The sequence below is a fragment of the Euwallacea fornicatus genome, chromosome 15 (genome assembly GCF_040115645.1).
Source record: "Euwallacea fornicatus isolate EFF26 chromosome 15, ASM4011564v1, whole genome shotgun sequence".
Taxonomy (NCBI): Eukaryota; Metazoa; Arthropoda; class Insecta; order Coleoptera; family Curculionidae; genus Euwallacea; species Euwallacea fornicatus.
The window spans coordinates 569,994-596,967 of record NC_089555.1 but is presented as its reverse complement, the minus strand read 5'-3'; positions in this window follow the sequence as shown (position 1 = coordinate 596,967).

The window sequence follows — 26,974 nt, the reverse complement described above, 5'->3', positions numbered from 1 at the left end:
CACGTTTTCAGCTGACTTTTACAAGAAAAGAGAGCAACGTAGTCAATTTTGACGTGACCGTCAATCGATTCGGAAAAATTCCAACCTGAAGATTTGGAAGGATATACTCCTCGACACGTGTTGGATTCCCATCCACATCGCCATGTTATTTATGGTCGAGTCTGTTATATGTTGAACGTCAAAAAGTCGAATTCATAAATTACCGAACTCAAAGGGCGGTTCTGGGTTTGTTAGAAGAAACGTAAAACAGATTCACCATATGTCCCATCTAGGCTATTGTGAATGTTCTCCGCCTATAGACCAATGTCAGCGGTTTGACCATTCGCAGGACCCACGAGTTGACACCTTAGTGGCAAAATCCCATTAAGGTGGCTGCTTGGATCACTTTTACTCTGAAAACCCTGACTCATGGGAAAGTGTCCAGCCAGGGCCCGGAGTGGTCAACGAAGGAAAAGAAGGGCGATCCAAACTTTACGAAATCGGAAAATCAAAGAGACGAAGTCGGTTCGTTTTTACAGAAACACACGAAAAGTCCTCCCTCATTTTCGTAATCATTCTCTGTGCGACTCAATCTTCAAACCTAACAGAGACATTTCGTTTAAGTTAAGTGGTAGTGTTCCCCTCGCCCATTGTCCTGGTTCTTTGTGGCGGTATCCACGTCTAAAATAATACCTGGTGTCAGAGGTTTCTTCCCTGGGACCCCAACACGTGGTACTCATTTTCGGCAAACTTTTTCCAGAAAAGAGGGTGACGTAATCGGTTTCGATGTGCCTGTCACTCAACGCAAGGAAGTTCTAACTTCGACATTTCGAAGAACACGCCCCTCGACGTGGTGCTCGTTTTCGGCTAACTTTTACGAGAAAAGAGAGTAACATTGTCAATTTTGACGTAACTGTCAATCGATTCGGAAAAATTCCAACCTAAAGATTTCGAAGAATACGCTCCTGGACGTGGTGCTCATTTTCAGCTAACTTTTACGGGAAAAAAGAGTAACATTGTCAATTTTGACGTAACTGTCAATCGATTCGGAAAAATTCCAACTTGAAGATTTCGAAGAGTACACCCCTCGACATGGTACTCATTTTCAGCTAACTTTTTCCGGGAAAGAGGATGACACAGTCAGTTTCGACGTGCCTGTCACACAACGCAAGGAAATCCTAACTTCGGCATTTCGAAGTTCACGCCCCTCGACATGGTACTCATTTTCAGCTAACTTTTTCCAGAAAAGAGGGTGACACAGTCGGTTTCGACGTGCCTGTCACACAACCCGAGCAAATCCTAACTTCGGCATTTCGAAGTTCACGCCCCTCGACATGGTACTCATTTTCGGCTAACTTTATCCAGAGAGGCGAGCGACATGGTCGATTTTAACGTGCCTGTCGCTCAGTTCGAGAAAATCGATCCCGGCAGATTGAAATCGATTGGTCTAAATTGTTGTTAATGGAAGGGCGAACCCGAGGAATTCGCGACGAAATCGAGCTTCTATTTGTATTCGTATGCAATATGTTTAAGTCATGATTATCATGTATTCCGAGATCGGAATCAATTAACTCGCGATTAGTCAATACATTTTCGAAATAAATGGCGCCAACCTTTTCCAACAAGTGCAACGCAGTGATACGCGTGTCAGCCGCTAATGAATGCGATCGAAAATCTGTGGCGATTATTTCTTGCGTGTCCTGTTGTTTTCCACTCGACTGGCGGTATAATGCAATACCGATATAAAAAATTGCACACCAGAGCGGTACCACTTCTCAAGCGGTGTCCCACATTTTTCCCTGCGTTGGGTATCAATTTGGGCTGTCATCTTTTCGGAGTCTGGAGCGTCTTCACAATGGAAATAATGACGCAATTTATTAAAAGAGTACTCTCGGATGAATAAAAAAGGCATCGAAAACACGCACCGCAGCCCACGGACGATCAGATATTCCGTGATAAGTAGAATCCCCAGGACATTTGTTGCAATCGGCATTATTGTTCGGTCGTCAAGGCGGCTTCTAATGGAGCCGAACAAAGCGTGGCTGTCGACCTGTTGCATTGTGAACTAACTAGATGTCTTCTAATTGACAATTGTTTACAGCAGTTATCATTCATGTACTGCAAATTCCTTGTAGAGAACCGCTAGATGCAGATAAACGTTCTGCGCTTTCGAATGGCCTCGTGATGCTTTCGTCTAATGAACGCCATAAAGTGTTCGATCAAATTACCCTCCAATGTCGAATTCGAGAACTCGCATTCAGAACGTTGTCGAACAGAAATCCCGGCATTGATCACGGGAAAGAAAGAAAATAACAACAAAAAAATAATAATAAAAAAAACCTCTAACAACACGATTGATTTTCTCACGACTAATTAAACACCTGAATGGGCATAATCCAAGCTCTCGTTATTTAATTCTCGATTGAAGATTCGCATCCGCTTCATTTAAATTCGGTTTAGACACGCCTATGCACCGCAAAAGTAAGCACATAACCATCTCGATTATGACCAATTATACGGGAGTTAAAAACGTCACGCAACGGCGATTCTTCCTTGGAGCAATTTTCAAGATCTAGTCGTGAAGCCACCAATTATTTACCTTCGACTGACGTTTGCTTTCAAAACGACTGCGACGTGTCCTTTACTGCACAGGAAATTGTTTAATTGAGCTATTTTCTTGGTTTAATGGGTATTGTTTCTTCCCTCCTGCAAGTGTACAGCCCACGACGCAGCGGCGTTTAAGGCAGGCGTTCAACAAATTAAGCGAATTAACAGCATACACACACACACACACTGAGAACCTGGAAACGGGCGAAAAGGGATCCAAAGGGCGAGCTTTGGGAATGCGGCTGCGCCGCGAAGCTGCAGCCAGAGGATCCTCCCCCATTGAAGCGCTCGGAAGTACCTCCCGGAGGGCTAAGGCTGCTCTGCAGGCCTTATGCCCCAGAGACTCCCGCTCATCTTCACTCTCCAACGCTCACTCCCGATGCTTGCAAATCCCTTTTTGGGGCCAAGTTGTTTCTGCTTCGCTAACTGTGACATCAAGCCGGGTTCTAGAGAAGCAAGGAACTGGACTAATACCTGGACTTTCTTTCGACGTTTCTTTTAGCCTGCAAGATTCGCCAGGACATCCTGGCTGCGTTTCAGTGTCGCGTCCAGTTTGCCGTGCCGCACTGGCCTCTGTGTATACAGGGAGATCCCTAAGAGCGTACCGACATTTAAAGAGGTGGTTCGTTGGATTGTTCTGAAACGGAAAGGTCTTGTAGACGAACGTCCTAAAATGAGCTTTGTTCGGGATACGGGGTGTTAAATACGAATAAAAATAAAAATATTTCTTCACATTTTCAAAATGGCGCAAAGAATTTTATTGACTCAGTGTACCTATCCAGCAGTTCAAACAATCCATTTTACCAGCATTTAAGGAAAAATAGGGTTAACACAGACACGAGTAAGGGTTGGCGTGTTCATTCTTATAAAGGAATGGGAGGTACGCCGCTGGGATGTCTCAAATTGGACACTTTTTTTCAAATAACTGAGTCAAAGCACACCAAAAATGTCTGTTGTGGTTTTTTTGGTAAGGTATGTCGTTTTTCAGGAAAAGAACGAAACACGCCCCGTTGCAAATCTATACTGAAAATAATAGCAAATTTGTTAGAGACAGAATTGGCCGTGCAAAACAAATTCATCTTTCCTTTAACTGCGATCTGTGATCTTGGACCGCCCACGTACAGGGCGGCCCAACGAAAACGTCGTGCTTCGACGTTCAGCATTTAAAATTAAAATGTGTAAAGTCGCTCGTACCCGCCGCTCTTCGGTGCGAGTGGAACGATTTTGATTGTACTTTCAACCCTTCAACTGCAACCTTTAAATGGAGGTGAAAACTACCCCCACGGATTATAATATGATGGAGTATCGAGTGATACCGCGTTTTAAAAGGTGGGTGCGCCCTGATTACAACCTCCAACCTTAAAGTCATCGCCCTTATCTCGGTTGATATGACAACTTATCAATGTCTGGGTTGAAAGGCTTTTAGTTCATAATTGATTTATCATAATATGGACTGTAGACTATGACTTTTAGACCTTTAAAAATGATATATCGCCGAGTCGTTTTGACAGAGATGAGATTCACTTCTAATCGCCTAATTCGTGAGTGCCGCTAAATTACACCTGAAATATTATGAGAGAGCATGAGAAAACGCTTTGAACAAAATTTGTTTATTGTACGGAGATAAATAGCGATCATTTTCAGCATTTAATAAATTTTTCAGAAAAACGCTGTAGACGCTTTTTCTTCATTTACCTCCATTAAGAAAAAACAACAAATAAAGAAATGTCCCTTTTAAATTCGAGAGATAAAACTTTCTTCAGTCAAAACAGTTCAGTGATAACTCCTAAACCTCTTGCTACCCTTATTTTGACGTCTACGGCTTTTATTGTGACAAATTAGTTATTAACTAAATGATTTTTCCCCACAGACTTTGACAAACTGTCATATCAACGGGGTTAATGGCAGGGACTTCAAACTTAGAGGTTATAATAAGGGGAACTACCTTCATATGAGGTATCACTCCATATCCCTTGCCATTAGAAATTTTAAGAATAACTGCCAGCCTTGTTCAGGAGTTCAACTTGAGGGGTTGAATATACAATAAAAAATCACTCTTTCGAATGAAAAATCGACGAGTCCGAGGTTTGTTGCACATTTTCATTTTAAACGTTGAAAATCCAGATTCCAAGCTTTCATTGGGCCACCCTGTAGACGTCTTCAAAGGGCTCTTTTCGCACGCCAGAGCATTGGTGGTAGGATTTTAGTCGGTCTGGGCATGTGGGACTGCGAACATATAGGCATTGCTGACTACCCAGTAGCAGACTTTCCTCTCTTCGCCCGTACATCGTCTCTCGCCATCTCTCAGGGATCCCTGGAATGACATTACTTCCAGGGAGGAACATTTCTGTCACTCGTTTTCAACTTTGGTTAGGTTCCGGTTTCAGTTCCGATTGATGAACTGCCTCTTCCCTCTTACTCTCCTCCTTACCCTGAACCTCTTCCCTCTTTCCCTCCCCCTTACCCTGAACCTCTTCCCTCTTTCCCTCTTGCGGTCCCGTACTTCGAGTTTCTCCACATGTCTGTAAATTCTTTGAGGGCAAAAAGGGGTAGCCTCGGTGGGGCTCGAAGGGCGCAACATCAGCATTAACCATTTCCCTGTGTCCTAGTCCTTTGCAGAGAGCCGCAGAACACCCGATGGCCATTTTTCTGTTACTGTTTGGTAATTATTTATAAGCTCGCGCTCAGCGCAGGTTTGCCCTGAGACTTAGTACCTCCGACGGTTTTCGAGATCCCAATAGCGAGGAAGAAATTTGAACCTTCCTGTAGATTCCGATGGTCAAATTTACAGCGTCAATACCCCACTGCGTGCCAATTGACCCATCTCACCAGCTGGGATGGACAAAAATAATAAATCTGAGGAACTGGATATTATTTTTATCTCTTGTTAATCTTGCAAGTGGGTGAAGAAACACATGCGATATTTCTCAGGTGTCTTTGCGAAGGTTAATTAGGTCAGTGCTGGATTCCGACTGAACATTTGCATGGGGGATTTTTCCAACTTGTCTCGGGCCATCAATCAGGGTTGCAGCTTAAGCATTACAATGCACATTCGGCGTTGATGGGCGATGTAATTCGTAAAGAGGAAACGAAACAGAAAAAGAAAGTGGTTTCGTCAAAAGGGACGGGACACAAAAGCTTAGTAGCTCATAAAGTAACCGGCCCCGGTAGCTGGCTACTCAAAAGAATCGCTAACAAAGCAGATGGATGCACATTAATGCCTACAATCTGACGTGTCATTAATAACCAGGTAATCGCCATATTCTGTAACACTATATCACCTCGCTTAACAATACTACAAAATATTCTATTGTGAGCGCTCGCGGTTGCATTTATTAAAAATTTAAATCTGTTGGTAATGTGCTGCTGCGAGAGCGGGATGACATGAGGATTTGTATGATTTATTTCTGGGTAACGGCCCATTATGGCAGGATTCCTAAACATCTACCGGTTGATTTTCTGTGGCCTAGCAAACTGCAGAAAAACCCGAAATGCAGAATAGGATTTGAAGCAAAATGCGAAGGAAAACGGTAAAGTCGAACCTAAAACGTTTCATGTGAGATAGCATTTCAATCACAAACGGGAGCGTTTAGATGACAAGACACAATTTATAATTGTCAGTCGTCCCGAAGGCTTGGCCGCATATCGGTAACATGGGCGATTCTCGAGGAAAGGCCAAATCACAGCAAAGAGAGACAAGAACAATCTAATGTATCCAAAAAAAAAAAAAAAAATGGATAAAAGACCCCGAAATGCAAATTTGGAGTGGGACGCCACTGGCGATCCAAAAGATTCAATGCTCCAGACGGCCCATCCGCGATAATCTGCCATGGGTGATCTATGACAATTCGAGGAGGGTGGGCAAGGAAAAAGGACGAATATGCCTTCTGGCTGAAAAAGCTACTTCACTAGAGATTTTCTGGCATAGTTTCACACTCATTAAAAGACTGATCACTTCATCCTACTTGCTACGTCTTCGCGCCGAATGGATACAAGAGATTGAACCCACCTACTTTGGAGGTTCGGGAAAACTGCAGACACCTGCCGAAGTAGAGGGACAGAGCTTTCTCCGGATAAACCTGAAGTCGCGCAAAAAAGAGCAATTCACAGACATTTTCGATTCTAGACTGGTCCTTCTGAGAGCTCCTAACCGACCTTATTGATTCAATTCTCTATTCTCTGTCTAAATGTCGAAGAAATTTGTCACCACGGTAACTCACACGAAAAATGGGTCAGAGGTAAACATGATTTGCGATTGCAGTGGTTCGAAATGTCGCTAAATGGCCGAAATCACGGCCACGTTAACCTCTTCATCTTTGGACTCTAATGGGCGTCGATCGTCCATAGTACCGGGTGTCCATATGTGGGACAATATACAGACAAGACGAAATGGAAAAAAATGCCGATGGCCTCGTGAAGATGCCGTGATGTTACGGATGGCTACATAACTCACGTGCAGGATTAATCGGAAATTATCAGGTGCGTGCAATGGTGGGTTTTACTCGAGTGACGTACAGGTACTTGAATAAATTCTTGACTAAGTGCTAATAATAAAAAACATTTATTAGGACCGTCTATAAGAAAAACTGTATATAAAGCGCCTATTGAAGTTTACGGTTAAAAAATATTTTAAAACTTTCACTATACTGGACCACTGGACGGTTTGCCGTGCGTCCAGAAATTTTTTGCCGATTCTTTTGTGTGGCCAATGCCGATGAATAATTTTTTCAATATTTCGATTATCCATAGTCTAAGAAGGAAGCTGGTTTGAGCTACGAGGGAGAGTCAAATGAAAACCTTAACACCGATGTCAAACTTAATCTACATAAACAACGTCAAAAACGAATATGTTCGTTTCCCACGTAGTCCTTACTAGGTTCAGTGCACCTTCTCCATCGTCATGGACGCGTTAGAATACCCGAAAAAAAATCTCTAATAAAATAGTGCGCACAGCCCCTCATGCACCGCCTGAATTACCTCATAATAACTGTTTAAAACTTCTTCCCATCTGAAGCCTCTTTAAGGCGACCAAGTACATGACAATCGCTGGGGGCCAGGTCAGGTGAATGCGGAGGATGCGGTAGACACGTAATCTTCAAATTTTGCAAGACTGCTGCCGTCGTGGGGGCAGTGTGCGTCTTGTCGCAAAAGGACGTCATTACTCAAAAATCCGCGCCCTTTGGTTCTGATAGCAGGCTTGAAACGGTCCTTCAAAAGCTCTTAATATGTGGCAATAGTGACTTTAGCTTTGTAAGGCGTGTAGTCTTCTAAAATTACCCCTTCAGCGTTTCAAAACAGGGTCAACGTCACCCGTTATTGTAGAGAGCTGAGCGCGAACTCCTCCCCCAAGGACTCCTCTTCGCAGTTAGTTCCGGTCAGAAGGGCAGCTCTTTCTGTTTCGTACCGACGCAAGGGTTCCTCACAACCATCAGCAAATCGCTGTTTCAATTCGGAGGTCGATCGCTTCGGCGCCCACCTTGCGGCCATTTTTCGCAACTGGGGAATGTTAGGAAGGAAAGAAGTCACCTCGTTTTGCTCGTGTCATACACTTTCTGGAGCAACAGACGTGATTTCCATGCTGTAACTTCGGTCCATGGTGACTACTAACGGGTTTCGCCCGTTCCACTTCCTAAAATACCAATACCGGACCGCTGCTCCTCCCTAGTGCGGTGCCCCAGCGAAGTCGCCATTTTGGAACTGTCACTTCGTGAACAACTGCATTTGTTCCCGCGTCACGGTTCTGGCCGGGCCTTCTACGTCTCAGAAATAATATTTCTACGATTTTGCATCGTGTAATTCCCCGCGTGATTTTTTTTTTTTTTTGAGGGGGTGGGGCGCTTTGCGGTTTTTTCAATTCGACTTCGCCTCGCGCTTCTTGGAGAACGATCCAATAAGGTTATGAATACCTCCGTTCCAGAGTTGTAATCGGTGGGCTTAATACCCGAGAAAAAACAAATAAAAGTTCGCTTGTCAGGGGGTAATTTTATTCCGGGGGTGATAAATTGTTCGATATAATTGAATTCCTGCCGATGATGATTTGACACGGCCGTTTCAGCGACGATTGATTACCGAGGATTTCGAAGAAATGCAAATCCGGGCATTATTCCTCGCGGCGGCACAAATGTAGTAAGTTAAATGGGAAAACCTCCCCGAACCACAACAAATTCCCGGCGTTTACATTATTTTTCCCTTCGCAAACAAGCAGCCACCGATTCAATCTAAAACAAAGTTCGTCTGTATAAATTATTCTTGGCGATTAAGTATATTGGTTTCGGGCAAGTTTGCGACTTGTTTTCCCAACTCGCAAGAAACAAAATAGAATCAGTGTCCTCCTTCCTACCCATTTAAGTTTCGTACTCAGAAGCGAGTAATAAGACCGACTAAGATTCGCTTTGATGTCCCCTCGCACTAATTAACAAACGACAAAATTGTGTTTAAACAATGGAATAAGAGCTTACTTTGAGACATTAGGTTGATATGAATGCCGGGATATTCTCCTCAAAGCATTAAGTTTACAAGTTACTTCCACTAAGCCAGATTATGCAAACGAACGTGCACTTTAATGGCAAATGAATTATGTAAAGGGCGGTGGTATTGCATTGATGTTTCCGGCAACATGGGACGTCCGATTTCATCACTGAAACCAGGAAATAATTGAGTTATTTTTTATTCATTTCATAACTCGCGAGAGTATGATACGCAATATGTTATAACGGTCGTTTGCGTGCTTGCGCAGTTACGGAACACCTGACGGTTCCAAGGAGGCGAGTTTGCTGATGAGTTAGCCTCATCAGGAGTCGGAAAAATCAGGAACATCGTCGTAGAAGACGACTTGACGAGCAGAGAGGGCACGAAACTCAATGGAGGAAAAATTGATGCCACGATCTCTTGGATAAATATACTGTTGGGGAAGTACGAGCGGAAGGCGCTAGTAGTGCTTTGTCGTGTCCAGAATGGTCCTAGATAGGGAGATCAATGGTTTGTTTACGGCCTATAAATCAACGAAGGTGCTCGAAACTGTATTTGGCTAGTAGAATGACCATGAATTCTCGATTGCTGACTTTAACATTTTAAATTTACAGAGGCGCATTGACGGGGCAGCCTGGCTACGCCAGGGGAGCCCCGCTGCCTCCGAGGCTCTTTAGAACCTAGGAGGCGATACTTTTGACTGTTTTTTTTGTGATTTCGAGAGCCGCGGAGACTCCACGTACAATCACTCAGGAAAGCATTCGTACAACCGAAAAAAATCTGTCAACTGTTCTCGACTGATTTTGTGTAGTGAAAATTCAAACCTAAATTCAGTTTACGTGTTCGAGTAACTTTTGAAAATTAATTTTTCAGGTGCTCTTCAGGGCCTGAAGGAAACTTCTTGTGCGATGCAAATTTTTCAGTGCGGTTTTAACAATCTTGTACAGGGGATTTTTCCACACGTATCCCGAAAATTTGATCGAAGTCGAGCCGCAAATAACGGAGTTGCAGCCTTTTCAAATCGTCAAAAATGCCTAAATTTCGGGTGAAAACCATAACTTTTTGGCAATTTTAAAATGGCCGCAACTCCCTTATTTGCGGCTCGACTTCGATCAAATTTTCAGGATACGTGTAGAAAAATCCCCTGTACAAGATTACTAAAACCGCATCGAAAAATTTCTACTGCAGAAAAACTTTCTCGAACGGAGCTTTTTTTAAGCCCGAAAAGCGCTCTAAAAATTGAATTTTCAAAAGTTGCTCGAACGCGCAAACCGAGTTCAGATTTGTATTTTGATTGTACAAAATTAGTACAAAACCAGTTGACAATTACAGTTTTCAGAATTATTTCCCGGCTGCACGAATGCTCTCGTGAGCGACTGTGCGTACGGACACTGATCACGTAGTAAAGTATGAGGCATTGAGCCGTACATTTGCAGGGACGTAATAAACGGCGTTTAAATCGGCCGATCAGACAATCTCAATGCAACTGGGTCGCCCTGTACTCGCGACGTTCATATGGAGCTAACTATTTAATTGAGAAATAATTCCCGGGATTAGGTCACAAGATCCGACAAGGTTCGAGCTTCGCACAATGGGTCCCATTGTGCCAACTAACCCCTCGCTGGGTATTTGTTGTACCATCCCATTATGATTGTTTATTGTCCGTACCTGTCCCGACAATGGTGGCCGGCTTTTGCGTAGCCCCTGTTATGCAGAAGGTATTGTATTTCTATTGCGATTTCGGCAATAAGGAACACCTGTACCGTGTATACGCGGAGAGATCTCACCCAGTAAGTAAAACCAGTTGCGGAGGATTGTTCACCGAGCTAGATAGCGAAAAAAAGGTAAGAATAAGAACAACCTAATTAATCATTGAGTGACGTGCGTATTGTCCGTGTTTTCTTATCTTTTTGCGCTCATCAAAACTCGTTGCGAACCAGCTCCTATTGTTGCATCTCCCAGATAGCTCCCCTTTGCGAAATTGCTTGTGATGCAGAATATTTAATGATCCGATCCATTGTCCGGGGCTTGACACTGAATCGTCTCCTTTGCATTTCGCTATTGTTTACTCCAAAGGACGGAGATAAGTATTGTCCGAATGGCAAGACCGCTTTTTAAACGGCTTTTGAGAATAATCCAATTTTAAACGGCTGAATTTGGCTATCTCGGCGCATTCGGCCTGAAACTTTGCAGGACTTATTATTTTGTTTTGGAGTCCTCGGGCGAACGCCCGACTACAAAAGATCCAACAATAAGGGTAATGAAAACTCAGGAAATCACCGGGTATTGTGCAGGATCTGGCAGGATAATCGTGTAATTGCAGGGCCGGGCCCGTCCGGGGCAACTGTCGAGTTTACCCGATCAATCTTTGTCGCTGTCGGTAATTAGAGGGACAAAGTATCAGCAAAGAGTCCGACCATTGTCGAAATGAGGGGGAAAGGCCATTCTTGTGCCTTCCTATGATCGATGTCTCCATTTACTTCGTCGCTCGTAAGATTATGTGATGCGATGTGGTGGGTTTTTTTCCCAGCACATACGGGGTGTCAATTAAGTCATGGACGAACTTTCATGAGAGAATCTTGAGGAATTTTAAGACAAAAAGTCCGCATTAAAACGGGCCATTTCGATCCCCGATCGAAGACAAATCGATTCAAATAATCGCTCGGTGTTTTCGCGACTAATTTTTCAATCATTTTTCTTTCTCCACTAATTTTCATCGACAAAAGGCGTTTTTCACGTTTCAGTAAAAGCGACCGCCCCGGAAAAAAACCAGTTCGAAGTTCTGGTGAAAATCGACGTGCCGTTGTCAGATTGGCAGCTCCAGAGGAGGGCGCGTGTCCCGGGACGGCCTGCCACTGCCCGAACACTTAAAATGGAAGAAGGTGCAGTGAATAAGCAAAGGAGATCCTCAGATCAGTGGAGGAAAATTTGCAAATGAACTGAATACATACTTGCATGGAATCGCTCGGTAATTACGAGGAAACAGGAAAAAATTATCGAAATAAATTCTAAAAGAGAAAATGTTAATTTATCTGAAAATTAAACGTAAGGAAAATGAAAATCGAAGAAAAAACAGCACAGATTTTTTTCAGTTAATAATAAGTATCGTCTTCTCTAGCGATAACGCAAGAACGAGTTCGATGAGACGTGCTCTCGATTAAATCATCAATGGCCTCTTGGGGAACATTTCTTCATTCTTTAAAAAATTCCCGTATTAATTGTTCGGCGTCGCCAGAGTTATATTGACCTGTTCCAATCCTCCTTTTAACGGTATCCCGCAAACGCTCAATTGGATCAAGATCCGGAGAGCAGGAGGGCCAATCTAAGACCGTCACTCTCCTACTTACAAAAAATTTCTACTAGCTCCGCTGGTATAGAGGGATGCGTAATCGTGTGTGAATACAGGAGAACCATCAAAAGTGCCCATCTCGGGACGTTCTACGGACCGCGGGACTAGATCCACATACCTTGGATCTGTTAGTGTTTGTCTAATGGGAGGTAAGGGAGTTTTTCCACCAGTCGTAATGCCACCTTAAAACATTACGATTCTTCCGTTCTATTTGGTAACAATTCGATCAGCTCTAAGCCTAGCCAGTCTCTCGCGACGTCTTCAAACACGAATCCGCCCGATTGCAGGCCAGTTCTTGTTTCATCCGAACACAAGACTTTTCATCAGTCTTCGATTGTCCAGTTTTGGTACTCCAAACGGCGATTCAAACAGTCAGCTTTAATTCGCACCGACAGGGCTGGAACCCTCAGCTGTCTCCTGCTGAAGAGGCCCCAAGCTCGAACCTTTTCCTAACAGTTCCGACCGAAATGCCAACACCTGTAACATGCAAAAGTTGTCTCTGAAGCTAGGGTGGGATTTCCTCACGTTACTTGAGCTAACACGTGATCTCGACCTTCTGCAGTTACTTTCTGCGACTTCTCCAAGGTCGATTTTTGGGTTTTCCAACTCCGGACATTTTCAATAAGTTTTCGAAACAACTCCCTGTGTAACATCCACCGTTCGCGCAATTTCCCCGCGGGACACGCCCTGTTGCGAAAGAGTAATAATTCTCCTCCTTTGAACGTCTGATAACCCCGCGTAAAGAATTTTTACTAAAATTTGCAAAAGGAAAAACTTACAACCTGACTAAGGTTACACCGGAACACTAAAACCGATGACGCAGGTATAAATCTCACCACGTTTTTACGAATTCGACAGTTTTTAGTTGTAAACACGTCCGATTTTTGTTCGCTTCTTACGTTTTTGCAAGATCAAACAGTTTTCCCGTAAATACCCAGTGATGTCATATAAGTTTGGCCGTGTGTGTTACACGTGTAACTGTGCGGTAAATCTCAAAAGCTCGACAACTTCATCCTTATCATACGCGATATATGTACGCTTTGTTACTTAGTGACTTTCCTTTCAGAGTAGATCTTTGCCCTTGGTTACGTACTCGATTAGCAGCGACCGCATGGGCTCATCGAAAATCATCATCAAGTACAATCTTCTCTCATCATTTGGGCCGGGATTATCGGTGATTATCTTATTGGACCTTGAATTCTTCCACAAAGGCTTAATGGCGAACAGCACCCAAGGTTTTTGGAGAACGATGTTTCTGAAAATTCAGAAAGTGCCGATTTAAAGACCGGATGAGACGTGGGGTTCGGGCACCACGACGTGTTAGTTTAGCCGCACGTTAATTTCTGGACAACTCTCTGAGCGGTGAGGAGGTGCGCATGCGTGGCCTCTCAAATTGCCCGATACGGATCCCTTAGATTACCTTTTGTGGGGTCGCTCGCAGTCGCTGGTTGATAAAGCGGCGATTCCGACTGAGGTAAACTCACCAAACGGAATGTTTGAGGCGGGTTCCAGCATCAAAGTCCTCCATGCGTTCGCCTCGCGAAGCTCGTCCAAACCCTCGATTAAGGCCCCTTTGCCGAGTGTTCAGGGGACTTTTACGTTATAGTTTAAACATATTTCGTTTAATTAATCTTACGTTGGTCTCCCTCGTATGGTGTTCGCGTCCGTTCGCCGATCTGGGCGGGTTAAGCACCTCCTGCTCTTGTCAATCAATATCTCGGTAATCAGTTCAGACATTCGCCGTTATAACTAAACGTGAGAAATCTTGGAGCGAATTTTTTCGGACTCCTAATGTATTGTAATATCCGCAAAAGCACGGTTTGAATAAGGTAATCAACAACATCGGCGGCTGTTTAGCCTGTGCAACCATAATTAAATGTTCTATGCTTAAAGCTCGACTAGACGTTCAGATAATGTCCGCGATTGTAGGTACATTAAATCATTTGAGTGCAAATAGAAATAAAATGTCCATAAGATGAGCAACGGTGGGAAAAAGTTGCACGTTGTATTCTCAGTATGGTGCTACTCTCCTATGCAGGTACCGGCGATATTTCTTCCTGCTAAATTGCTTATAGCAATGTTTTCGACAAGGGCTTTAACGCCCTAACAATGCGCCCCACAAACGAGCACCCGTTTATGTGACAGATTTAGGCAAGGGTTGACTTTATTGTTACACTTGCCCGGGCCTAAATTGTGCATTGTTTCGAAAATCGCTTTTTAAATCCCTCCGACACTGCTTTGTTAGAAGGCCCATTGTTCGTCCAGAAGTGCGAACTTTCGGGCTCCCACATTGTGCGTATTGGAGCGCAAAAGAGAAAGTTAATGCCGGAGGAGTAGTGTGGTATTTAAGACAAGTGCATTTACTCGTTCTTATAGCTTATTGACATCGAATTCAGACAATAATAAACGGAAATGTATTCAGGCCTCCGGGCTTGCAGTCGGTTGCAAATTACGATCCAGATACAGTAGCACTTGCCTGCCCGACGCGTAGAGGCGGCACCTTAATTACCCATTTTATATACGTCATTCTATTTGTTAATAGATTATGCAGCAGAGAAACCAGTGCAGTACCGGTAGGTGCGGGTACTCGCGGAACCGGACCAGTTCGGTTATTCGACCATGTCTTGGTGCGTGTTTGGATTTTGCGCTGCGCGCAGCAGCAGGGCGACGGATTGATACGCTCGAAATCTGGCGAAGGTTTCAGCACAGGAAAGGAGAGCTTCGGTGATTTTCCACGATTTTGTTGCGACGAGAATGGAGACTTTCGAATGGACGAAGTTCGGTGGTGGCGCCACGCGGCGCATCCGACCGATCGCGGCCGTGGCACCTCCAAAATACGAATAAATACTCCAAGAATGTTTTTGGTTTTTCGGCTATTTCGAAAAGTTGGAAGCTTTCGAGTTTACCTTTCATTTTCTCCGACTCGCGGTGCGAGATAGAACCCCCGGAGAAAAAGTCTGACGGGGTCGTGCTCGGTGAGCGGGCCGGCCACGTATGTTAAATTTTGCGCAGCGACATTTTGAGATTTTCAGTATCCCACAGCATTACGTGCTTTTATTTTTCTCCGTTACAGCGTTCGCTGCGCGCTTGTTACCGGTTTTTTAAACGATCGGCATTCCTTGGGATTCCTCACGAGTGGTCCAAAAATTTTACGATTTAACTGGATTTTTTCGGACTAAATACCTCCATGCGTGATACGACTGCATTTTTCTGACGCAAGCCGTGGCAATTTACCACGTCAAACTTTTATTCAGGCGACAAGCTTGGTACCATGCCGGAAGCTGTTACGCGAACAATCGGAAACCAAGTGATCTCTCAAGATGTACAAACACCCCCCGTGTTTCTCATCCCGATTCCAACCCCAGTTCTCATCAGCACCGCCGTTTCTGGGTCACCCTGCGCATACTGCAAACCCAAACACTTACATCTAGTCTACCAGGAAAGCTCCAGAACATTACTGAAACTGTCATAGAAAGTAGCGAAGCCCCAGCTACAGTCCGCTCCTTCAAATTGTCTAGCTGCTCAGCAGCTCCGGACAGCCTTTGTTGAAGAGCTCCGCGACGACACTCCCATAATAACCCCCCGTCCCCCTCCTCACCCCAATTAAGCAATACTACCTTGTCAGTTCGGATATTCCTTCTAGGCAGGCAAAATCTCCTCCAATTACCATTCTTCAATCTCTCTGCTCTGTTCTTTAATCCAACTCATCATAACAGCATTCTGAACCAGAAACGACAGCCCAGGATCAATCATAGCCGTCCGTCAAGTAACTGGACCTTGTGGAGGGCATTTCCGAGGCGCCACGGGTATGCGTGTGTGTTTGTTATTCTTCGTTCCTCTTCTTCTTCGTCTTCGCATACGGGCTCGCTCAGTGCGAATTAATTTCAGCTGGGATCCGTGTCGGACCTGTGCAGTCATTGTCTTGAGAATTTGCAGGACCGTACCGCCTCCCTTGCGGCCCACGCAGATCTGTACTCGCACGCGCGAGTGAAAATGGTGCAAAGAAATTTTGATTGTAGACTCCCCCAGGGAGAGCGTCCAGGGGCGAGTCGGAGGGTGGGCGACGGGTCGGACTGGGCCCTGTTAAAATACGTTGCCAGGTTCGGCTGCGATTCATGTTACTCAGAGTGCGCGTACCGAAAGGAGCACGTCGAGGGGTGGTGAGCTAGGTTCGGTCCTGTGGGTGGTTATTGTGGATTTTAATATATAGCCCAGTCTAAGGAATTAATAGTCGGGAGATTCCGTAAGCGTTTACTGCCGGGGCGCATCAGATTAGAGACATTAACGGTCCAGGCCCAAACATTAATTTCGCTGTTTATGGAGAACAGAAGAAACTTGTTACCGCTGGCGACAAAGTCTGCGAAATGAAGAAGGGTCGTTTACGGTCTTCGAGGAATGATCGGGATCTGGTGTTTGATATAAAGAGTCATCAAAACGCGGGGCCCTAATTCCGAGCGAAAGTTAATAGAGGCCCTTGAGGGCGTTCTATCGATTACCGAGAACATCTCAAACACAACGCCGAAATCTAAATTATTATCCTCAGAGCCTGTTTGCTTTGCAGGTTTGCTTTTTATTTAGAAGGCGAACTAAGGAAAATACGTGCGTTTTTATCAAGATAAATTTTCAGGAAAGCGTAATGGGCTTACCGGAGGAGGAATGTTTGCGAAAGGAAATTTCCAAAGTTATTTTTAAAAGATTAAAAACTTGATGGTATTTCGTTTAAAATCCCTTTTCGTAAGCCCAGGGAAATAATGCCAAATAAAATATGCTTCCTCTTTTATTTTCTTCGTATACGAAATAAATTAAAATGTCTGATGAAGAACTGTACGTGGATGGCATAATGAGGTTATTTGAGCCAAGTAGATTATCACCCGAAGACATAGAAAATTAATTGATCTCGGTAAACAACCGTGCTTATTAAAACTTAGCTTCAAAATGCTGGCTGCAGGTTCGAAAAACGTCAGCCTTAAGCTACAGCAAAGTATCAATTTACTAGACTTCAAGCTACCAGTTTTGCTATTGCAATGGAAGCTTTGTGTAGGCCCACCAGTGGCGTCCTCGCACTATCCACCTGTACGATTTCCACTTCAAGTTCTGGCCCTAAATCAACTTATTAGTAGAGCCAGTGTGTTGCTTTTAGACTAAGAGACCGCTTAACGCGGGCTTGCCACAGTTTCGGTTATGAATCACTTGCATATCAACCCATTTCGGAATAGTTGCTCGAATGCCGTTTTCGAGATACAGGAGAACTTCTCTAATTCAAATCTATAAGGTTCGGAAAGTTAAATTCGTATTACACAAAAGTGCGCCGAATTATGCCTGTACAGGGTGTCCCATGTTCGGCTCTCAACACGGGGATCTCGGGGACTGTAGAAGGTACGGAGTCGGTTGAATGGAGACAAAGTTGTGTCTTAATGCGAGGAGTAGTACTTCGCCCTTTTAATTGAAAAACGTCCGATTTCTCCCGGAGACACTCGGAAAAAACGATAATTCCTGCTTTCCTTCTATTTATTTTTTGTCTTCGATTATATAGAAACGCGAAAAAGGAGGACGCTGTCTTAAGGCACTTTGTCCCGGGCTGCAACATGGAAATGATTTTTCGGAGATACGACGTTTCGGTTTTCCAGTACCATCATCAACATTTTTTTGCCCAGGACAATTTTTTGCGTTCGTTCTAAGACTCTGATGGTCGTTAGTTTTGCTCATTATTTCATAATAATTATTAATTTGCCAAAAGTTGCGCAACTTACTCGTGTTTGGCAGTTGTTCAGTTGGGAAACAAAAAAAAATTCGAAAGGAAATATCTTTCCATGCGCATGCCCGCCATTGTACAGGGGGGCAATTAGAATTTGCAATAGCTGCATCTCGGGAATGAAAAAATATCTGAACAGTTCCTCGAAACCGTTTCTCTAATAAGTAGTGGGAACCAAAATTATGTACCTACTAACCTACCCGCGTCTACCCTCTAACCCCCAGCCACCCTAACTTTGTAATTTTAAATGGCAATCCTCCCTTGCAATACCCGATTTTAAAGCTCTTTAAAACCACCCTGCGACCGTGTTAACCAACATCACATTGGTTCAAGCAGTTATCAAATTACCAAATAAAAAAGAATAGGACGTTTGCATTCACCTTTCATTTAATTAAGCGTTCAAAATGGCCTCCGTTATTTTCCAGACGTTAATAGAGCCCGTTTTCGAATATCCAGACGAACATTAGGCAAAGTTTGCTTTTTATATAGCGCGGCATGCTTGAGTAGTTCCTTCTCGTAGTTCCTCAAATGGGTCAGGCTGAGTTTTAAAGTCGACAGATTTTAGATGTCCTCATAAAGAAAAAAAAATCAAGTAGCGTCAGGTCTGGAGGCTTCGGCGGCCGCCCCACAGCGCCTCGAGATCGTCGAATGAAATTAGTTAAAGCCGTTTTGGTCGATCTCAGTACCGCACCGAACCGAAATAAATCGAGGTCTAAGTCGAAATTCAGGTTAAAAAAGTTGGCCTATCTTGCTGGACACAGTGACTATAATTTAAAAAATAAATAAATGTGAGCAGTTCTAAATCGTCTGCGTTCCAACGCGGTTCCGAAAATGTACATTCTATTCCTTTTTCATTTAATAATTCGCTAACTGCTTACGCAAATGTGATGTTGGTGAATATGATCGCAAACCGTTTTTAAAGAGCTTTAAAATTAAGCACTAGAAGTGGGGGTTGCCATTTAAAATTACAAAGTTGGGGTGGCCGAGGGTTAGAGGGCAGACGTGAGTAGGTTAGTAAGCACCTAATTTTGGCTCGCCCTACTTAATATAGAAACGGCTCCGAGGAACTTTTCAAATCTTTTTTCATTCCTGAGATGTGGCCATTTCAAGTTTTTAAAATTTCGCCCTGTGTGTACATGCGTATTTCATTGCAAAAAAAAAGCAATTTCCACATACACACGCGTGTTGTACTGGATGTTCGTTCGAAAAAATCGGTAGCTGTTTTTTGTTTAAACATAAAAACCGTTTTTCTTTTTCTATCAAATCTTCCCCTGCATTTGACGGGACATTTGCGGTATTTGGACCACTGTCTCCCGACGTGGCGGATTTCTCAGGGTTCGGATAGCAGAATGCTCTTGGTCAAACCCGGGTTTGTCGACGGTTGCCTCAAAATCTATTCTATTATCATTATCATCCGCCTCCGCGTCTAAAACAATAAACTTTTTTTTTTTCGTGTTGTTAAAAACAATTTCTTCGCCTCTTGGGAATCCCATTGTTCGCACACCGTCGTCAATATTAACGTGATCTTCAAATGAAACATCCTCGGCGTTCAATGCAGGTCGGTATGATGTCCAAATTTGTTTTAATTCAGACAATGGAAGGTTATCTGCCTCATCTCGGTCATCGGTAGTATTCAGCACTAATTCATCTTTAGCAAATCCTGCATTCCTGAAACGTTTACTAACTGTTTGCTGTTTTACATCGGGATTCCACGTTTTATTTTCAGATGAAGGAACGTCTTGCTTGAATGGTTACATCGACGTAATTGTCGCTACTGGTCTACAGACAATCCTCATTGGATGTAAACTCTGCATACGCAACATTCGCAACGGCTCAATGTATGGATAGATATAATCGGCCGTCAGTTCATCGGCCTATTTTTCATAGAGGGGAACTTAAACAACGCGTCATACTCGCAATTATTGCAAAACGAAATGGGTCCGTCAATCATCGCAAGTTTTCCCTGGAGAAAATGGGCAACAGATAGGGAATAATGTTTGGACGTGGAAAGAGGGTGCTCCACCACACTGTGTCATGGCGGTGAGAGAATGTCTTGAAGAGATTTTCCCTGAGAAATGGACCGGCAGAGGAGGCGCAATAGAATGGCCGCCACGATCTCCAGATCTTACGCCTTTGGATTTTTTCCGTGGGGTCGCTTAAAAGGTTTCATTTGCAACAATGGACCACGAAATTTTGATGACTTACGTCTGAGAATTCGAACGGAAGCGACAGCGGATAATTGCATAAAAGAGTTCCAGAAACGACTGAGTCATCGCCAAATTGTCACTGCAGCCCAGTTTGAGCGTTCATTGCAGGAACTTCAATTTTGTTTGACGTAACAAGGGGAAATGACTTGTTTTGCCTCAAATATCTTCATTTTCTGAGGAAACTGCGGATTCAGTTTTAGTCCCGAGTGTACCATTGTGTCCTTTATCGAATCACCTTTCATTTGATATACTACAATGCGCGTGTTACGTGGAATACGTTCACGATTTCATAATATACACGGGGTTTCATAAGAAAGAAGTCAAAGAGTACATTTACCTACTAGGTGGGTAACACTATATGCCTGTCGGTTTAAAAATGGACAACTAAGAAGAGTTTCTGACGCGTTCCAGTGTTTTCATGGGAAATTTCATCAAATTAAGATGTGGATCTTCCTGAATTCGTCGAATGGTTTCTTGAGCGCGATGGCACGGTTCTTCGTCGGTGCTGCCCAGCTCAAACCGCTCAATTGACCCTTCGGCACGGAAATTAATCTTTTCGAGCGGGCATTGCAATTACGCCCTTCAAGACGGGGACCTTTTTGCCGAACCAGCAACGCGAAGCGGAATAAATATGGCCGCCGTTAAAACCAAATTTTTGCATCGCCAGTATCATCTTTATAAGCAGAATACGGGTGATATTTGACTCTCTTCGTACTTACGGTTTTTTTAGATAAAACAGTAATGAATTTCAATCTTTACGACGCTAACGTACTTTGGATCTGTTCCATCTTCAGCGACAAGAGCGGTAACGGTTTCTATTTTATGTCCATCTTAAATTCTCGCTTATCTGTAGCACGGAATTAATAAGGTTTTTATGTTCTAACAGGAAATTCTAAAACAAGAGATGTTGAGAATGCTCCTTTAACATCAGTCGAACATATGCTCTTCCTGTTTCAATCATGCCGCGCTAATTCAATTTGCAGGACCCCTCTCGAAGTTAACTTGAACAAAGGGTTAGTCGTCGAGCGAAAGGGGAGAAAGGAAGAATCATTCGTTTTTATTAGTTACGGAGTCAGATGGATTTGTAGGATTTACGTAGGTACGAGGATGGTCCCATAAGTACCCGACCTGACATACAGTAGCATTTTTCAATTGATTCGTGTACATGTTAATTGATCTACTTTCTATGCTTGCATGTTATTTCTCGCAAAATACCCTGTAAGGAATAATAAATCAACGTTGGTAAGGTCGCTTTATTGTCATTCAAAAATAAATCTTTGGAATTCAGCTGGTCAAAAACAGATAAACAATTAAAAAAAATGAAACTAAAACCATAACATATTCCTTCCAATCATTCCAAATATCAATTGGGACCTTTCCCAAGGCGCTAACGTTTGTTAAATACCCATTAGTGTCAACGATTGCCTGACGTCGACGTGGCAATGGTTCAGTCAACATCGCTGGATCACTATTTCGCCACTTTTCACGTATTTCACCAAACGCTTCATCGCAATTCGAATAATTCTTTTCTCTCAATGGGGTTCAGATCGGGCGACGGGGAAGGCCCCTTCAAAATTGGCACTTTTTCTTCTTCGAGGAATTGTTTAACCAACCCCGTGGAACGTTTGGGGTCGTTATCGCGTTGCACCACCTTAAACATAAGGTGGCACAACATTCTGAAGTATGTCTCTGTACAGAAATTCGTCCGTGATTCCATTTGTTCCACGCAGTGGGCCAACACCAAAACCACTGAAACGTCCCCATATCATTACCGATCCTCCTCCGTGATTGGCCGTGGGTCTGGTGTAATCAAAGTTTAATCGCTGACCACTGGGACGTCTAACCTGTCGAATGCCATCGGAATTGTACAAATTGAACTTGGATTCATCGCTCCAGCAAACCCGTTCCCAATCCTGTTTGAATCAATGAATATGTTGTTTAGCAAATTCCATTCGGGCCTTCCGATTTTTCTCACTGAGAAGCGGTTTTTTTGCCGGCCTACGTGCAAATGATTTTTCTTCGACTAACCTTCGTCTTACGGTCGTTGAAGGCACGGAAGCTCCGCAAAAAAAACATGAACTTTAGTTTCATCACTGAAAAGAACAGTACTCCATTTTGGGGGTGGCCAGAACACACACTCTTGAGCAAAATTAGTTCTGGCTCTTCTGTCCTTCTTAGAACTTAAGTGCTTCCCCGCCGCACCGCAATCTTTCCTACTAATCCCATTTCGCGCAATCGACGACGTACAGTGCGATCGCTTATATTGGTGTCACTATTGTTGATGATTTCTCGTTTTATGATCCTGGAGGATTTGCCAGGGACCTGCACACGATATTTTTTTAATCGAATCCATCGATCGGTAGTGACGTTTCTTTTTCTTAAACGTCCGGGTTTTAGACCATCTTTTACATCCCCGTAATCGTCAAACTTTCTAAAAATTTTAGACGCGGCCCCTCGGCTTATTTTTAACGTCTTCGCCATGTCTTTTTGGCTGCGGACGTCACGTGATATTGGGACCATTGAATTTCGAAGATCTTCCGAAAAACACTTTTTCTTTGACACAATTTCGTTCAAAATGCACGATACAATCGGCCTGAATCACTGATAATGCCCCCGTAAAATACAGCACTACATAGTGTTCCATGCTTTTGTTCACAGTTGTATGCATGATTTAATTGAAAAATCCTGTTCGTGTATCTACATTTAGCCGCTACTGCTCAGATGGCGGTTTTTCTGTTAGAAATTTGCCTAGATTACCAAGACCTAACCTCAAAAGCCTCGTGTCCAAACTCGAATTGTGTTTTTGGGGGCATTTTCATTTGAAAGGGCCCAGTCCATTTAACATCAAAGCGGAGTTAGATTCTACCTGTGGACAATCCGGCCCTTCGGTGAGAACTATAAAATACCGGGTGGCAGAGTTTAAATGCGGTCGTGCGAGTTTGCCAGGGCGAACCCCACTGCGGACGACCCTACGACAGTGCAGACCTGACCACTCCAGATACTGTGGTGAAAATCCGCAATACGGTCCCGGAAGCTAGTTATTTCAAAAAGTACTGTATATCGCACTTTGGCCGGACGACTGGGCGTTAGAACGCTGTGCGCAAGATGGGTGCGTACAAGGCGCAAGAAGCGATGGCGTTAGTTTGTTTGAGACGCACGTGGGATGATTTTTATCGATCACGTCCCCGAGCGAACAACAAACGCGGAGCATAATACAAATTTATTGCAGCGTTAAACTATGAAATTAGGAAGAAGCGACCGCATTTGGCGAAAAAGAAAGTTTTGGTTCGTCAGGACGACGCACCAGTCCGCGCTTCCGTCATCGCGACGGCCGAAATCAATCAACTTGGTTTGGCGGAACTTGTTCCTCGCCCGCCCCGTTCGCCAGATTTAGCCCCTTCGGATTATTTTCTGTTTGCGAATTTGAAAAAATCGCTCGCCGGACGGGGATCTGCCAATCGACGAAGCGGTCGAGTCCGAGATTGTTCAACAATGAAGCGGGCGTAAAAGCCACAGACCGTCGCTGGGAAGTGTGTCAATTTCAGAGCCGGCCATGTTGAGAAACATGTAATGTAATATTTTTCAAATTTTTTTCTCTCAGTTCGGGTACTTCTGGGATTATCCTCGTACGTGGTGTGGATTAAGTAGGCGGATGAAAACAAAAAATCTTGACCTACATTTTTAGCGGTTTAATCTTTCTCGATCGATTGGCGGCGAATAAAAGAAAAGGCGCACAATGATTTATTGAGTTCCTAAGTGAGAATCAGCGTATTGAGCAAGCGAGCAGCCTGTACTTTGCTAAACGCGTTTATAAATTATAACGAGGCCTGGTCATTCTCTAATCCGCACGAAGTGGCCACGAGGAAAAAATCTGGTCTTGGTGAATCCGAGCACAAATCATCATTGACCAGCCATATTTCTTGGTCGCGCATTTTTATTTACATATGCGTGAGCTTTTCCTATGGAAGAGATGCTGGTTTTTAGCTGCAATTGCTCTGAAACACGGTATGAAATTCCAATCAATTTATATTATACACGGCAGACAAGGTAATAATATAATTTATGGCGGCATTATTCCGGCTCGGAGCCGTGCTACATACCTTTTGTTGAACGGCGAGCGGTCATTTTTACCTCCGCTTACCTAAATAATATACTCCTCTTCCATTTTGATTAAACGATGCTTAGGTCAACTGATTTGTGCGCACAGCAGGCTGTCATTAGCGCCTTAAAAATCTCAAGGGAAACGTGGAGGAACAACAAACGGCGTGATTTAAAATTAGGCGAGATGATTACTTCAAAAATTCCTGCTGTCCGGGCGGACACTAAACACAAAACTAGTTCAAACAAATACTCGGATCTATTGTTTGGAAAACACTAAAACATGATTTACAATAGTATTGATGTGAAGAACAAAACGCGCTCTCAATGAAGCGCAGATGTTTATTTGGAAGTCAATCCGAAGGGGTCACTCAACACTCCGAAGTTAACGTTACCGACTGTTCAGACAACTTTATCGGAAGTTCCGTTTTCTTTCGAAGTCAATTCGTAACTCGGGAGATAATTCCATTGCTCATTCATTTTGCTACGGGGATAATCCCAGAAGTACCCGACTCGATACTTAAAAAAAAAAAAATCGAAAAATTTGACGTTGTTTCTCGGCATAGTCTCCTTTGAGATTGACACACTTTTACCAGCGATGTTCTATAGGTTTTAAATCGTGTTTATATAGTAACAAGTTTCGAATGTTTCAAGATAGGCATCAGCCTCGGACCACAACTCGTCATTATTGGCATTTTTTTTTTTTTGAAAATAAAAAATAATCCGAAAGTTCTAAATCTGGCGAAAAGGGTGAACGAGGAATGAGTCCGAAACCAAGTTCAGTGATTTTGCCAATCGCGATGACGCAAGCGTGAACTGGTGCGTCGTCTCGATGAAACACGACTTTCTTTTTCGCCAAATGCGGTCTCTCCTTCGTAATTTCATAGTTTAACGTCGCAATAGATTTAAATAATATTTTCCGTTTATTCTTTTTCCTTTAGAGTGACGGCCAGTAAAAATGATCCCACGTGCCGATGCAGTCACTTTTCCTGTGGACCGAACGGTTTTCGCCCTCTTCGGAGCCGATTCCCCCCTCAGAGTTCGTTGTTTTGGCTGCCCTTTGGTCTCAGGTGTGAAATGATGGACCCATGTTTCGGTCATTGTTATGAATCGACGCGAAAGCTCGGCACTATCTCTGGGAATCTCTGCCAAACAGTACTTTCAAACATCCTCGCCGCGCTGTACTTGTTCGTTCGTGAGTGATAGCGGCACCCATCTTGCGCACAGCGTTCTAACGTTCAATTTTTCGGTGAAAATGCGACGTAGAGAGCTTTTCGAAATTCTTAACTTCCCCGTACATTTCTCTGGATTTTCACCACAGTATGTGGAGTGGTCAAATCTGGAGTGTCGTAGGGCCGCCCACTGCGGAGTCCATCTTGACAGCTCGTACCATCGTATCTAAACTCTATCACCCAACATTTTAGAGTTGTTGACGAAGGACCAAACTCCCTTCCGACGAAATCCGAGTCCGTTTTGACGTTGGATGGATTAACACCTTTCAAATGAAGTATCGAATCGCTATTTTCTCCATGTTCGCAAAATATCTAGAAGCCTTCACCACGAACGGTTCCAAAGCAAACGCGAATCACCCTCAAAGTTTAGGCGAAGACTTTTTAAGGTCGGGGCTTTGTGACATTGGCAAATAAAAACAAATTGCAGTCTGTATATCAGGCCGGGTACCTCTGGAACTACCCTCGTAGCTCAAACATTCCCTCATGAGTGATCGCTCTTGTTTTCTGTGCCTCCTGCTCGGGCGCAGGTACTAAGTATCTAGAGAGCGGTTTGAGACAAGAAGTCTGAAAATTTCAATGCAGTTGGTGCTACTAAAAGGTGGCTGCGGCACCTTGAAACACGCGAAGATTGTAAATCATATTTTCTACCACTGAAGCTATGTTCCTCTATGCAGCGACTCCGCTCTTGAAGAGCGAAATATGTGTTAATTTTTTCAGTCTTCAAGGAACAACTCGAGGCACAAATCCTGAAAATTTCAATGCGACTGAAGATGATAAAGCGACAGCGTCTGGAAGCATGCGAACAATCGATTTAAAATTTTCTCCCAATGAAGCTACGTTCCTTTATGTAAAAGTCTGGAAGGGCAAAATTTATGATTTTTTCCAAGTTTCTGGAGGAGACTTTGAGATACAAATTCTAACAAATTTTAAGGCAATTGATGCTGCTAAAAGGCAGCTGCAGCGCCTTGAAATGTGCCAACATCAAAATTCATATATTCCGCCATTGAAACTACACTGCCTTATACAGCAACTCTAATCCTGAAAAGCAAAATTTATTATTTTTTTGCAGTTTCCAGAGAACGGTTGGAGGTACAAATCCTGAAAATTCGAATGCGATGAAGCTGATGATGAAGGGCAGCGGCAGCGCCTTACAGCGTGCGGACAATCGATTTTTAGTTTTTTTTTCTCGATGAAGTCTTATTCTTTTACGCAAAAATCTTGCGGGGTAAATTTTACGACTTTTTCCCAGGTTTTACAGGGGCGCGCCCAGCCGCAAATTCTA